Source organism: Mercenaria mercenaria, chromosome 2 (assembly GCF_021730395.1).
Source record: "Mercenaria mercenaria strain notata chromosome 2, MADL_Memer_1, whole genome shotgun sequence".
NCBI classification, from domain to species: domain Eukaryota; kingdom Metazoa; phylum Mollusca; class Bivalvia; order Venerida; family Veneridae; genus Mercenaria; species Mercenaria mercenaria.
Window position 1 is genome coordinate 86,568,828 of NC_069362.1, and position 15,772 is coordinate 86,584,599.

General features: G+C 33.6%; 1 protein-coding gene across 3 annotated transcripts in view; it reads right to left on the bottom strand.

Moving 5' to 3' along the window:
* Positions 1–15,724, bottom strand: part of LOC123564495 (sodium/hydrogen exchanger 9B2-like) — a 50,667-nt gene extending 34,943 nt beyond the window's left edge. For 2 of the 3 annotated variants that reach the window (XR_006688993.2, XM_045358127.2), the window contains exon 1: positions 15,405–15,690. The gene's annotated coding sequence lies outside the window, so the exon portion shown is untranslated. Of the gene's footprint in view, positions 1–15,404 lie in introns of all 3 variants that reach the window. The other variant, XM_045358129.2, reaches the window with a different exon arrangement.
* Positions 15,725–15,772: the final 48 nt, after the last annotated feature.

A 15,772-nucleotide genomic window follows, 5' to 3' on the forward strand; every position in this document is an offset into this window, starting at 1 on the left:
GCTAGATGGCTTCCTCACATGAAGAATTCTACGCCCCAAGTGAGGCTCAAACCCACAGTGGTGAGGGGCAAGTGATCTAAAGTCAGCGATCTTAACCATTTGGCCACAGAGGCCCCCCTTTGAATTAGTTTAAACATAATTACATTTATAAATAAAGCATCAGGATATACAGGGTGGGGGTTTCCCCGACTTTTCCTTGCTTTAATGACTTGTTTAGTTGCATTATGGTGCACTTTACAGAGAAAACAAGTGAATGAAGTATTGCCATGCAATACAAAGTCCCCTACTGGAAGGCACCTAATTTTCTCTACTGCAGTATAACATAATGAACTGATATCTGTCAATATTGTACTATATATACAATATGTTATAACAAAACACTTGGATTAAAATTTATATATATAAAAACCTACAGTAGTTTTCATATTGAATTTTTTTGGCTGATTATAAAAATGTTATCATGTAAATTATTTATAGTAACAACAAAGGGAAATTAATCTTTTTAAAAAAAAAAAAAAAAAAAAAAAAAAAATCTATATAATACAAGTCCACAAGAAACTCTTTACCAGGTAGAGATAGGTCAAAATACACCTAAAAATTGGATGTAACATGCATGCTGTACCACAGAAAAGTGGTCTCGATTTTTCTCTACCGCCAGTAATAAAAAAGTTACAATAAAATCTATTTATAGTAACAACAAAGGGACGTAATTCTAAAAACAAGGGTGCCTCATGGTGGTGAACATTTGGTCCAAGTTACATCAAAATCCCTCCATGCATGAAGAAGAAATGTCCCGTACAAAGTCATTCTTGAATTTGACCTTTGACCTCTAAATATGACCTTGACCTTAGACCTAAGGACCTGGTTCTTGCGCATGACATGTTGTCTCATCCAGGGGAATATTTGTGCCAACTGATATCTAAATCCTGCTTTGCATGACAAAGTTATAGACCGGACAGGAAAAAATCCTCTTGACCTTTGATCTCAAAGTGTGACCTTGACATTTAAGCTAGGGTATTGGGTGTTGCGCATGACACGTCGTCTCATCATGGGAAACATTTATGCCAAGTAATATTGTAATCCCTTGATGGATGACAGAGTTCTGGATCGGACAGGGCAAAAACCTTATTGACCTTTGACCTCCAATTGTGACCTTGACCTTTGAGCTAAGGGTCTGGGCTTTGCGCATGACATGTTGTCTCATCATGGGGAACATTTGTGCCAAGTAATATTAAAATCCCTTCATGGATGGCAGAGTTATGGACGGGACAGGAAAAAAAACTCTGTTGACCTTTGACACCCAATTGTGACCTTGACCTTTGAGCTAGGGGTCTGGGATTTGCGCATGACACGTCGTCTCATCATGGGAAACACTTGTGCTAAGTGATATTAAAATTCCTTAATGAATGTCAGAGTTATGGACCGGACACGAAACAGACCCTGTTCATGCTATGTTAACATTTGACTGCTAAGTGTGACCTTGACCTTTGAGCTAGGGGTCTGAAAGTTGTGCATGACACATCGTCTTATTATGAGGTACATTTGTGCCAAGTAATATTAAAATCCCTTCATAGATGGGAAAGTTATGGACCGGACAGGAAAAAAGCCTTGTTGACCTTTGACCTCCAATTGTGACCTTGACCTTTAAGCTAGGGGTCCAGGTTTTGCGCATGACACGTTGTCTCCTCATGGGGAACATTTGTGCAAAGTAATATTAAAATCTCTTCATGGATGGGAGAGTTATGGACCGGACAGGAAAAAAGCCCTGTTGACCTTTGACCTCCAATTGTGACCTTGACCTTTGAGCTAGGGGTCCGGGATTTGCGCATGACACATCATCTCATCATGGGGAACACTTGTGCCAAGTATTACTAAAATCCCTTCAAGGATGGGAGAGTTGTGGACCGGACAGGAAAAAAGCCCTGTTGACCTTTGACCTCCAATTGTGACCTTGACCTTTGAGCTAGAGGTCCGGGTTTTGCGCATGACACGTCGTCTCATCATGGGGAACATTTGTGCCAAGTAATATTAAAATCCCTTCATGGATGGCAGAAATATGGACCGGACACGAAATTGCGGACGGACGGACGGACGGACGGACGGACAGACGGACGGACGGACAGACGGACGGATGGACGGAATGACGGAAAAGTGCATTCCTATAGTCCCCGAAACTGGTTTTCAACCAGTAGGGGACTAATAAAGTCAAAATAATATTTGTAAGGCCAACACTGGGTATTTTTTATGCATATCACTATGATAATTGAGGAACTGGAAAATTGAAATGATCACATGAATGGCATAATAATGAATTGTAAATTGCCATAATAAATCAGCTTACCAATTAACTGTTCACCACACAGGTTACTCAACCCTTGCATAGGCTACATATTATTCACATTTGCAAATTTTCTTATTAGTTCAGGTTTGGATTGTCTGTAAGAAAGTATGGCACATTAACCCTTACCCTGCTAAATTTCTATAATAAACTTGTCCATCTTCCAGTTTGGACAGAACCATTAACTGTAAAATGGGGTGCTTACCAAAAAGATACTGACTGAATAGCAACCAGTGCAGATCATGATCTAAACTGGTTGCAAAGGCAGAACCAATCGTGTCCAGAATGGTAAGGGTTAAGTCTACATAATTTGTTACCCTGCAACTCATCCAGAAAAATTCACTCATTTTAGGTTTTAGTGCAATCAAATCCCAGAAGCTTCTTCCCTGGCTGTTTTGCATTCCAGATGTAAAGAATCTATACAAATGACTCTTTACCCAAGGAATGTTTTCAGTTTTAATTGACAGTTTATAAGGGAGTCAGTGGTGCAGTGGTTAACAGGTTGGACTGCAATGCCACTGATCCGGGTTCGATTCCTGGTCGTAGCTGATATCCCGACTAGTGTTCAGTACTTGGTGATTTACTTAAACTGGTACTTTTTCCAGAAGTATTGGCCTAGACTGGATGTTGGGAGGGTACATATGTCATAATGATATGACACCTGCCATTGGCTAGGCTTCAAATAAGTTGTTAAACCCACTGCTGGTCTGGACTTGTTTCAAGTACCAACTTAACAAAAAACTTCACCATTACCTTTTGACCCACAGGAGCTTGAACTTGCAGTCTATAGTTTGGTGGTCTGTTGTTTTACAACTGTACCACAGATCCATTTTATTCACATCATACAATGTTTTTAACAGAATAAAACTGCTGATATTCTTAAAAATTCTATTATTGGATAGTGTAAATTATATTTCAGTTTCCAAATAAATTCTTGAGGAAAAGGGTCAAACTATGTGACAGCATTAAGAATCAGGCATGTAGCTAGGTCCTAAGTATTGGGACGGCAAAACAGTGTGCATGATCCCTGGTCCCCTCCTAATCACCCAAGGAGGAGTGACAATCAGGCCCTTTTAATATTTAGCTGGATATGACATGTTAAGAATATGATATGTTTATCTGACATTGTTCCACTTCAAAATAAGCATATTTATAAAATCAATTTCTAAAAGATCAAGAGCTATTGAGCCCTTCCATCTAATACTAGCATAATCAATATACATGTATACAAAAGCTTTAGGTTGAAAAAGGGGCATAACTTTGTAAACTTTCCATGTGAGGTTATCTCATGATGCCAAAGACATGTGGAGAATCTGAAAACATTTGGTCAAATAGTTCCTGAAAAGCATGCTTTACCTAATACATGCACAGAATTCCAACGTTCAAAAGGGGCATGATTTTAACAAAATAAAAGCTTGAGTTATGTAACTTATCTTGTGATTTTGTCTAATGATGGAGAAGACATGTGAAGTATGAAAGCATTTGGACTAGTAATTTTGCTTACATGCAAAACTTTTGTGACACAGACGCAAACAAATGGGTGACAACAAAACTCTATTTAAAAAATTTAACAGTCAAGCTACAGAAATATTTTATTGGAATATTTTAATACTTCAACTTTTAAAGGTGGTCAATCACATTTAAACAACATTTAATGACATTTTTCACTTTTTGAATATTCTGGTAGAGAATTATTTAAGGAACAAAAAGACCGATTACATAGAGTTAGATTCCTATTTGAAATGTATATTTTATTATTTTTATAAAATTTTGTAATTACTCCCCTTTAATATGAAAGTATATAAAAAGCTGGGTATTTCTTTTTATTTCGATACAATGTCTAGTTTTACATTCGCATTTGATAGACATATCAACTATTGAACAATCTGAACCAAAATGCAAGTTTAAAAGCTGTGTGTAGCTTCTGAATTCATTTATTTCCAATCTATCTTGGTTGCGCAACCAAGATAGGCAAAGGGAGGTAATAATAATTTTTCAAACTTGCGTTTCTAATGAATTCCATCTAAATACATATTTTTCAATGCAAATATTTTACAAATATATTACACTATGTCTAATATTTATACATTTCCTTAGGCAAAGTATGTTTATCAAATTTATACTTATGATAAAATAACTCTATCTTGGTTGGGCAACCAGGATAGGAAAATGAAATTTTAAAAATACCTCCAGTGAAAATCTAATTTGTATTAAGTGTTAAGTGAACATAAATGAGTGTAAATGATCAGATGCTAAAGTTTCGAACAAATCCGTTACATGGCCAAAATCTAATTATCCACCTTAAAAGCTAAACTGTAAAACAAATAATTCTAAACATTCAAAATTTCAGACTATTACTTTGCCTGTGCCATTTATTTACTCAAGCTGACGAAAAGTTAGAAAACTAGAAACTGAAAGCAGCCCAGCTCAGTTTCTACATAACAAACACTTAATAAAACTAAGTTGTGAGGATCATGTGCATCAAATAGAATTATGTCATTCATGTTTTCTAAATAAAGGCAATTATTAAAATGATGTTTTAAGTTGGGTGCTTCAAAAGCAGTCCCCATTTTAAATTATTTTAGCACTGTAATAAGCCTTTGTCACTCATCTAATTAATATGCAAGAGATTACCATTAATTTTAGTGTCAGTAAATACATCGAAAACATAAATTTTTACACTTAATCCATATGCATGACACAGTCACCATGGAAACCACTTGTCCTTATTTGCTGTTTTCCGCACTCTGATTTGGATAAAACATTCCGGCAAGGAAAGCATAGGTAATTTACGTCTATTAAGATAAAGTCTCTTCATTGCTTGCTGCCACCCTAGTTGAGACAGCACTTTAAAGAAATGTTCTTGTTGATATAAAGAAAAGTAATTTTCATAAAGTTGTAAAACCTGATACCTGAAGCAACAATGCAAGCCCCTACTATTTTGAAGGAAAAGGTAACCTTTACTGGGTATTCACTGGTCGAAGGTCACCTTCGAAGAAGTGGGGGTATATTGTTTTGCTTATGTTGATCAGTCGGTTGGTAAACAATCTGGTTTCCAATAAATAACTAAAGTATGCTTGGTTTCACACTGGACAAATTTCACAGGATGATTGCCAATGGTCAGTAGATGACCCCTTCTGTTTTGTGGGATCAGTAGGTCAAAGGTCAAGGTCATGGTTAATGCGATTGCCTGTGGTGAGCAGATGACCCCTACTGTTTAGGGAATCAAAGGTCAAAATCACAGTGATGGTTTCTGCTAAGAAACTAAAGAATGCTTTCAACTACAAATCTCAACCTTCATAACATGATTGCCTTTGATCAGTAGATGAAAAATATTTCTTTAGGGGTCAGTAGGTCAAAGGTCATGGTCAATGAACCTTGAAACTGAAAATGGTTTCCACTCAATAAGTAAAGAACGCTTTGGCTTACAGTTCTACAACTTCATAACACTGCCTGTGGTCAGTAGATGACAACTTAACAGTTATGGGGATCAGTAGGTCAAAGGTTCAGGTTACAGTGACCTCCCTAACATTTTGAAAGTCAGTAGGTTAAAGGTCAAGGTCACAGTGAGACTGAAAATGATTTCTGCTCAATAGGTAAAGAATGCTTTGGCCTACAGTTCTCAAATTTCATGGGATAATTGTCAGTAGTCAATAAACCCATTATGTTTTTGGGCTCAGTAGGTCAAAGGTCAAAGTGACCATAAGATTGGAAACAGTTTCCACTTAATAACTCAAGAATGCCTTGCAAGGCTTGCATCATGTGAAGCATATGTGTTTTATAAACAGCTCTTGTTTTAATCATTTCTGTGAAATTATTTTGAATTTTGGCCTTTAATTCAAGACAGGATTGCCATATCTGTGCATCATTTGTATTAATGTCTTAACTATTTGTTTTCTTGAATCAGTTTTAAATTTGACTTTATGAACTGAATAAATGAACAGATATCTTTTTAGGAGTGAAATTCAAAGAAATTTTCATAATTAATTAAAATATCAAAAAATGGAACTTACTATCAATCTGATTAAAATCATCCCCCTAAAAAACCATAAATTTTGGAAGATCATATTGCTGATATATGCTGCATGAAGTTTAAATGTAACTTAAGTTTACAAGATGATTTATTCTTTAACAATGATAAGAAAGGTAGTGGTTAGGGGTCCGGTCACCGGACCTCTAGACCCGGAGTCTAAAGGTAAAGTTACCAGACCTGTAGATAAACTGCACAGGGCTATCTAGAAGTCTGGTAATCAATATGAATACTGAGAATGGTATGTGACTGGAAACAAAAGTATTTATAATTCCTTAATCCCGGGAAAATATGATCGAAAATTCGATAAATAATAAATAGCAATTTGTACGCTGTATTCTGATACTTTTATCAAATTCTTGTTTTTCTCGGGACTAATGAATCTAAATAATTAACTTAAATGTTTTCTTTAGTATTTAAGACATGGATTGTGCTCATGAATTGTTGAATTCGTTTTACTGCTTGAGTAAATAAATAACCATGTGCGGATCCAGCCAATTTTCTCAGGGAAGGTCCGACCAAACCTTTACTATGACAAACTTGTGTTTTTATACACTAAATAATTTTATGTTTTTTGTGGATGTTAGCCGTCTACAAGTACAGGGTTGTCAATAAATTTTTGCTGAACAGGCTGAAATAGAAAAGTTACTGACCAGTTAGGGGGTCTGGGGCATGCCCACAGGAAAATTTTGAAATTCAGCACTTCATTTCCTGCATTCTGGGGCATTTTAGGAGCATTTCAGAACACCTTTTCCACTGCAATTTTATATACCGGTACAATATAACCCTTATTTTCCCTTTTTTTATGAGCTCACCTGTTAAATTTGGGAAAAATAATAAAATTTGTTTTCTTAAAGGTAAAATTCTTTGTTTCTTTGAGATAATTAACATAAATATGAATTACGTCCAGGTCGTATGTAGCAGCAGCCACATACACTTTAAATGTGGTCCTAATGTTGCCTTTTCAAAAAACCATTTTCTTTTCTTCTTCTCTTCTTTCATTTTTTAGGATTTTCCAGAGGGGTTCCAGACTCCCCCTCTTGATCCGCACATGATAACGGTGACTATTGGAAATCACTGTTAAAATTTCATATTCAATATGCCTTGAACCTGAGAGAGAGCTTATTATAATTAAAATATTCACAAACAAAAAATGTAATAACTGCAACTTTATGACAACTAATTAGAGCTTTTACCAGCAATTTCCTTTTTCATAACTTTATCATGACATCTCCATACATAAGGGGTTCTAACTGACCAATCAGAGAGCTGCATTTTCAAGTACCTGCCAGTTTCCACTTGGGTATTTAACAAAGTATATTTACAATGAAAATATAGTTACTTTAAAAATAAATATCCACTATTTTAGAAATTAAAATTAGATTTTTCATTGCACAAGCCCCAGATGATGCTATAAACAACAAAACTTTGAAGTTTCATTGAAATATTACTGGTATATGGATTTAATACCTTTATTTTAGTTTTAATTTTGATATTTTACACAGGGAATCTATGATAAAGTCCGAGTAAAATGTAACCAATACTCAAGTGAAATCAGTATCATTTCGCAATGTTTTGGACATGTTAAAATTATGAATACACTGTTAGTACAGTATATTATATTTATAAACTAGTTTAGTTTATACTAGTTAATTTATTTTAGGTTGATTGTGAAGCAAGTTCTACAACTTATATTAATCACTCTCGACACCTCAATGGAATCCATCACCATGAGGGTATGAGAGAAGAGGCCAGTTTCCCTTTTTTAATGCTGGGCAACATTTTTAGCAAGGGAGCTACTGGTACCATTTTTCACGTCTTTCGTATGATGCGTCCGGGGATCGAACCCACAACCTCCTGCTCTCAAAGTGGACTTTCTACCACTAGGCTATCGAGGTGGTTTTATAGTATATAATAGTACATGACTTTGTATATTGATTATCGGACTTGAGTCACCTCTAGATTCCGGGTCTAGAGGTCCGTTTACCTGATGCCTAAGAAAACCAAAAGTAAACAGTTGAACATATTAGCCAATTACTATTCTTTTATTTAGTTTTTGTTGCTTTTGTCATTCAAAATTACACTCTTGTTTTTTACAAGTTAGTAAAAGACAATAAACTGACCTGATCCCTCATTTGTAGAACAGAATTTTAACAAAATTCAGAAGTACATTGTATGGATAGTCAAAATAATTCGACGTTCAAATTGTTTTAGATATTTGTGACGGGCAATCTCAACGTCAAAACTTTGAAGGACCAAAATAATGTAAGTTAAATCACAATACACAGTCATGTAAAGTTATTGGTTTTATATGGCGTGTAAACACACGGTAAACGTTGATCGTTTACAGTACATACAAAGGTTTAAATCACCAGAAAATTCGTAACTTTCGATATTATTTAATAATTTTTACATAGATTAATGAGGAATTTAATCCCCTTTCGATACATGTAAGTTATATTTTAATTTATGGCCAATTCCTGAAATAATCTGCATTTAAACCTATAGCATGTAAAGTGTCGGCAGCGATGAAAATTTCATCGGAAGTTGCTTCGATTATTTTTGTCTTTCAAGTGTTTGACGCGAGTGGGGATATTGCCCATATGAATAAAATATCTCAATATTTCCTACTCCTAGGATCACCTCAAATTAGTTGGACTAATTGTATGAATATCTTTTCCTATTTCCCCCATTTTACATTTTCATACTTTGATTTTAACTCAGTATCAACAAAGCAGAAATGGTGCACAAAACAGCAATCAAATGAACACATAAGAAATATTCCATATTTTTAAGGTTAATGTAAACTCTTTGGAGACCACCTCTCAGGTGAATTTTGATTTTGGAAATTTATTCTTCGAAGACCATTTCTATTTATTATAAATACACTGAATTGTTCAGAGGAAGTAGGGAATACATTATACAAAGGTGAGTTTCTTTGAGAATAAGTATTTTATCTAAAATTACACGTACTTCGACCGTCACGGTTCTATTTTGTAGGAATGTAGGGCGTTTTGGCCAGCGGACGTTTTGGCCCGGACGTTTCGGCCTAGGATCTTTCGGCCTAAGATGTTTTGGCCAGGCATTTTTTGGGAGTAGGACGTTTTGGCCAAAAATAAATTGTGGTTCCATATCGTGCAAATTATGGTCTGGAGATTATTCTAAAGAATGTTATGGTATAAGTGAACAAATTAAACTGATAATAAAATATACTGATGGTATTTTATTTTTATAATCTTTTTATATGTATACATATAAACATATGCACATTAATTATATTGTATGTGTTTGTGTATGTGAAAATATTTGCCATTTACAACAAACCAAAAGAGTTATGAAAATAAATTTTATTCACAATTATTTTTTTAAAAGAAATTGATCAATTATACTGTAAACATATGATAACATATTAATGTCCAGATCATAATTTGCATATTATGGAAATATTTTATTTTTGGCCAAAACATCCTACTTCAAAAATTTTCTTGGCCAAAACATCCTAGGCCAAAAGATCCTAGGCCGAAACGTCCGGGCCAAAACGTCCGTGGCCAAAACGTCCGTCCTCCATTTTGTAGAAAATATCAAACTTTTTTTTTCAAAAGTATTTTTTCTTTAAAAACGTTTTGTTTGTGTCTGTAACATATTTATCTAGGTACTCCTAGTATTGAAATACAGTTAACTTACATATTTTCTGAAATATAGGAGTATTTTGTCATTTTGACAGCTCTACTTTCACCTTCGTTTTTGCAATTTTGGCAACTTTTTGAAATGTAGATGTATTGTAGCAATTTTAACACTGGGAGTACCTGGAAATATGTTAGGCACACAATATGTACAGACCTAATGTCAAAATATTTTTGAAAAAGAAGTTTGATATTTTTTACAAAAAAGAATGTGGACAAGCAAGTACATGTCATATAAGAGAAATATTATTGTACCGAACAAAACAACCTCTCTTGAATGACACGTCTACTCTTTCTGAACAGTTTGGTATACAATGTATGAAAAACAAAGGCCTATGAGGTCTCAAAACATGAAACAAAAATTCACTCGAGGAGCAGTCTCAAACACTTTTCATGAACCTTAAGATTGATCAGGTTGGCATGACGTCACATCCGGAGCAGTCAATTATGCAAATTACCTTGGAGGTGAAAGCAGGACCTCGCGATTGTAGGACATTTGCCCCCCAGGACATTTGCTCCCCAATGAAAAAATGAACTGCTGGACATTTGCCCCCCAGTTGAAACGGCGGATAGGACATTTGCCCCCCATTGCTTATTTTTGGAATGGACATTTGCCCCCCAATATTTTTGTCCTATATGCCAGTATATATAACTCTATTTTTGGTTGTTTTATTATCAAAATTACTCTAAAAGGCAATTTTTAGTAAAAAAAAAGTGTTTTATTGACAATAATTTGATAAATATGTTAATTACTTTCAGGTTTTAAGGTAAATAATAGCCTATTATTGAGTAATAAAAGTGCTCATAACAGTGTTATAATTTCTTAATTAGTGCAATGTTTTAAACACCAAACTTGTTAATTTGGCAATTATCTACTACAAAATTGTATAAAACAAAGCTATTGTCCTCTAAAATATGACAAATGTCTTGTATCAAGTTCCCCAAAAATCACTGGGGGACAAAACTATTGGGGGGCAAATGTCCGTTTCAGAAATAAGCACTGGGGGGCAAATGTCCTATCTACCATTTCAACTGGGGGGCAAATGTCCAGCAGTCCACTTTTTTATTGGGGGGCAAATGTCCTGGGGGGCAAATGTCCGGATCCCGGACCTCGCAATTCGTAGCGAATTAACTAGCGGTGTGGGTTGTACTGTCTTTATTTTCAAATAAAACAAATCAGGAGCCATCTTTTTTTATTATATATGCTTATGCTATGGTACAATCTATATATTTTTCAAAAAAAAATGTAGGTTTTTTGTGATAACTGATCTTGTGGCATTTTAAAATGGTCTGGAAAAAGTGACAGATTATGTATTTGTCAGCTCTTCGGCGCTACGGATCAGTTATAATTAACACAAACTTCCAAGCTTATTCAACATTTTCTCTGTTTGCATTATATACATATTAAAATAAACTAAATATCTGAGAACATAACATTTTTTTATTCAACTTCTTTGCTTAAAATCTTAGTTGTTTATTTCATCTTTCAGAGAATCTTTCAAGTGTCTTGAAAAAGATTTTTTGTTTGTTTGTTTTCTCAAGAAAGAACAGATAAAATAAATAGGCCTAAGTAAATTAATTTCTGTTTTTTTATGTCTTTTTAAAATAAGCTGATTTTCTAAATGTTTTAATGCTCTGAAATAAAATATTTTATATTGTTGCCATTTCCTGAAATGTACTTTGTGCGATATATTTCATTTAGTTTATGTAAAATGCTATAATTAAGTATGAAAGTCATTTAAATCATGTTGAAAACTTATTCTATATGTAATCTTATTGCAGTCATTTTTTTATTTTATTCATTTATTTATTTATTTATTTTTTTTTTTGAAGAAGAAGAAGAAATGTCCTTCCAGCCAGAAATTAGTTTGGTGAATTGATTTTAAAATTTTAAATGAACTATATGCTTGGGCATGTGTATTGTCAGATTAAGGTTTTTTTTCTATGTAGGAGCTCTATTAATCCCTTTGTCAGTTAACACTCAAATAACAATAAGGTACATCTTCCAAATATCATAAGACACTGAAGGCATACATCAAACGGATAAGACAGGAAATTACCATAATGCCCCAAAGGGGTACATGAGAGGGATGAAACAAACAGGAAATCAATCTATTAATTAGTGATAGTCATTAGGAACTGGTCAAAACTGATTATCATTAATATACCACATACTGATTGGTTTCCATAGTGACTTACGACTTGAATGAATGCATTAATTTTGTGGTATGTGGAAGCAGTCAATTGTGACAGTCTAACAATTAACAAAAAATATGGATATTGAAAACTAAACTACAAGATATGACTAAAATTATTCTAGACAAAGTGTGCAAATTATCGTTCACAGACTGTCAGTTTTAAATAATTGACAATTTAATACAAATCAGAGATCAGCATTTTTCAGTATTTTCGTAAACGGAAGTCATCAGTTTATTGATACGTCCTGGCTTTTCGTAGAAAAGAAACTAGCATGCAGTTATTATATATATCATTTTATCTCCGCGTGTAACACAGTAGCTCTAGATGTCATATTACATTTAAATCAATTGTAACATATAAAAAACCTTTGTGTTATAAATGCAGTTAAAGATCTTCTATTGTGATCCTGAAATCCTTTCTCCAGTATTTACGCATAATGTACTATTATTAAGCTTTAAATTATGACACCTCTCATTAAATCTCATACGAATCAGAATTTAGGTAAGAGGTGTAAATTGAATTAAATTTGGCATGACTGAATCACTTTTGACACCACAGTATAAGCTATCTGGCTTTCAGAACTGTTTTAATGGTAGGCTACAAAATAGAACGAAGAAGTGAAACGAATGGAGAAACCTAATTCGATGAGCTAGATTTTCTGAATTATTTATTTGTAAAGACGTCCAATTTTTTAAAATTATAATTTTCATTCAGTCCGTCACAAATATGAGACCTTGCAGCTTACACGGATTAATGATGAATATCACATCTGAAACCTAAAAAAGAAAGATTTCTTTCTCGGGAGTGATTTCTCGAACATCATGCTACATTATAAATTCACTGACTTATTAATATTGCCCAAAATTTTACTTTAAACAAAGAAAAACAACCAGCACAAGTGAAACATTAAACGCTTTTCAATTACAATTTAGCATTTGCTGTCACCTCCGCTTGTTGCTATGCAACGCGATACGCTGAAGTGCCCGGATATCCGACCTGATCAATAAACAATTCAATTCAATTCAACTGATTTTTGATCATGGCATATTACATGCATGTGATCTGGAACAACTGATACGGGGACTGGAAACCGGCATTTATCTTATCTGATGCTGTCGTCCAATCGAAGCGTATGCCGTAGGTTATTCTGCTATTACTCAAACACTTACGTCTTACAGTTTAACTCGTCCTTTCAGTGAAAATCTGGGAAAGTATTTGTTGAATTTTTTGTTGAAAACAAAAGTTCTGCCATGAAATTATTGCCTGCATCTGTTTTTAAATGGAAAATATCTACATTAATGTTACTTTTCGCCCTATGAAAATGGCTAAATCTAGACTTGTCTTACTCAGAGAGAAAGATGTCGTTTTTTACATGATATTTGCCTTGTTGATTCAGAGTATTTAGAATAAAAAAATTAGGACATATTTTAATGAAAATAGCAAGTCAAAACTGTAAACTGTTGCCTGAAAATATTTGTTTATGATATTGCTCTGTTCTTCACCATTTAAATGCGTGTTAAACCTAGATGATTTTCTGCAGTTTTATCTAAAAGTTCGGAATACTAAATGTAACATCGTTGTCGGCCTTTTTAAAGAAAATATTGTTATTTTAATTTAAATACATTGTATTTTTCACACATCAGTTTTAAGATTAAATTTATTAAACTAATTTTTGGAGTTTAAACAACAATTTCGTTTGAAACATTCCCTACGTTCAAGAAGAATGCTTGTTTCTGTATGTAGAAATCTGACATTATAAACAATAATTATAATTATGGCTCTACAAGATTAAGTAAAGTGTCTGCTTTCTGTTATTTTCCATTTTTTTTTATTCAAATCCAACAAAAATCGGCCCTTTGATAAAGGTTTGAAGTTACGTGGTAAAATATTTCTTCAGTGAAGTGAGCTCGAGTTAATTCATAATAATTAAGCATATCACCACATGCAGTCGCATGCTGTTTTTGCTTCAGAATCCCATTAGATCAATCTCTGATCACCTTATTATCGCCACTTAACATGTGACTGGTAAACCCTTTGAACAATAAGTGTTATAGCTCCATGATTAACATGAGGTAATATGCTAATTACGCGCTAATCGATAGTGGCGAAAACAAAATATCGATCGCTAACGACTGGTCGATATTTACAGGTATGGACGACAGCATAGTACAGATAAATGTATTGATTTATACGGAGTTTCTACTCCCCGTATTAGACCTTCCTGATGTGATCATGACAACACAAGTAACAAAATATAACAGTCAAGAAACAGTTACATAAACATATGAACAGTATGCTCTTACATAATAAGATAATGTAGTTAATTGTTGCAAGTATCAGATTTGAAAATATTTTGCCTAACATTACAGTTACTAAAGTATCTAAATCAAAAGAAATTTTACATGGAGGATGAATCTATCGAAAAGCAGCCAAAATAATTTTGCAAAATAAAGCTAGTTTAGTAAGTTTTGGTCTATTATTACTGTTCAGGAGTTCCTCAAATTTGTAAAACATTAGGGTGAATTCTGTAATAAGCTGCAATGTATTTCTTTCTGTCATCATTAAAAAAATTACATTCAAATAAGTAATGAAACTCATCCCCTAGAGAATTGGAATTACACAAATGACAGTCTCTGATTTTGTTCAATATCCATATATCGCCCTTTTTCAATTGGCAATTTGTGATTAGTAGTTCGAAATTTGCACAAAATAAAAGCTAAACTACTAGGAAGTAAATCAAGGTATTCTTCAAAACAATGGTTTGTATTAAATAATCTGTATGTCAAACATTTAGAAGAGTTAAAAACATTGCTATTCCAATTCTGCAAAAACTGATCACACAACCTTGACTTCACTAAAGATTTGAAGCGAATAGTGTCATTTACAGATTGATTTATAAAATACTCAGATAATCCTAATCCATCTAGACATTTTTCAATAGAAGATATCCATGGTGACTTGATAATATTATTAGAATGTAAACTATAAACAGTGTTATATAAAACCTTACATATCTTTTCCTCCCTTGCATTAATAACTTTACTCCAATAACATAATAATCTGGATTTAACCAGTAAGCTAATGGGTTTTATACCCAATTCACCAAAAACCATACAATTTGGTGTGGAAAGTTTAAGTTTAAGTCTAAACTTACAGTATTTTAATTGGAACTGTTCAATGATTCGAATATTCTCAAAGCCCCATACTTCCAACTGTCATAATAGTCATTCATTTTATATGGTTAGGATATTTTTGCAGGGCAAAAATCATATTGGACACCGTCGCTAAATTAATTCCATTAACGATGAAAACCTACAACTGAATGTCAAATATCAACAATATTAATGAATTTTTAAATAACTGTGTATCATTATCATAAATAAATATATTTATCTAGCTTCTTATATCACGTTTCACGTCGTTATTTGTAAACAACCTTATTGTTTTCATTTAAAGGTTAATTATGTATGTTTACACCGCTTTGTGTGCTTTACGTCATAGAAAATTGTGGTTTTTGCATCA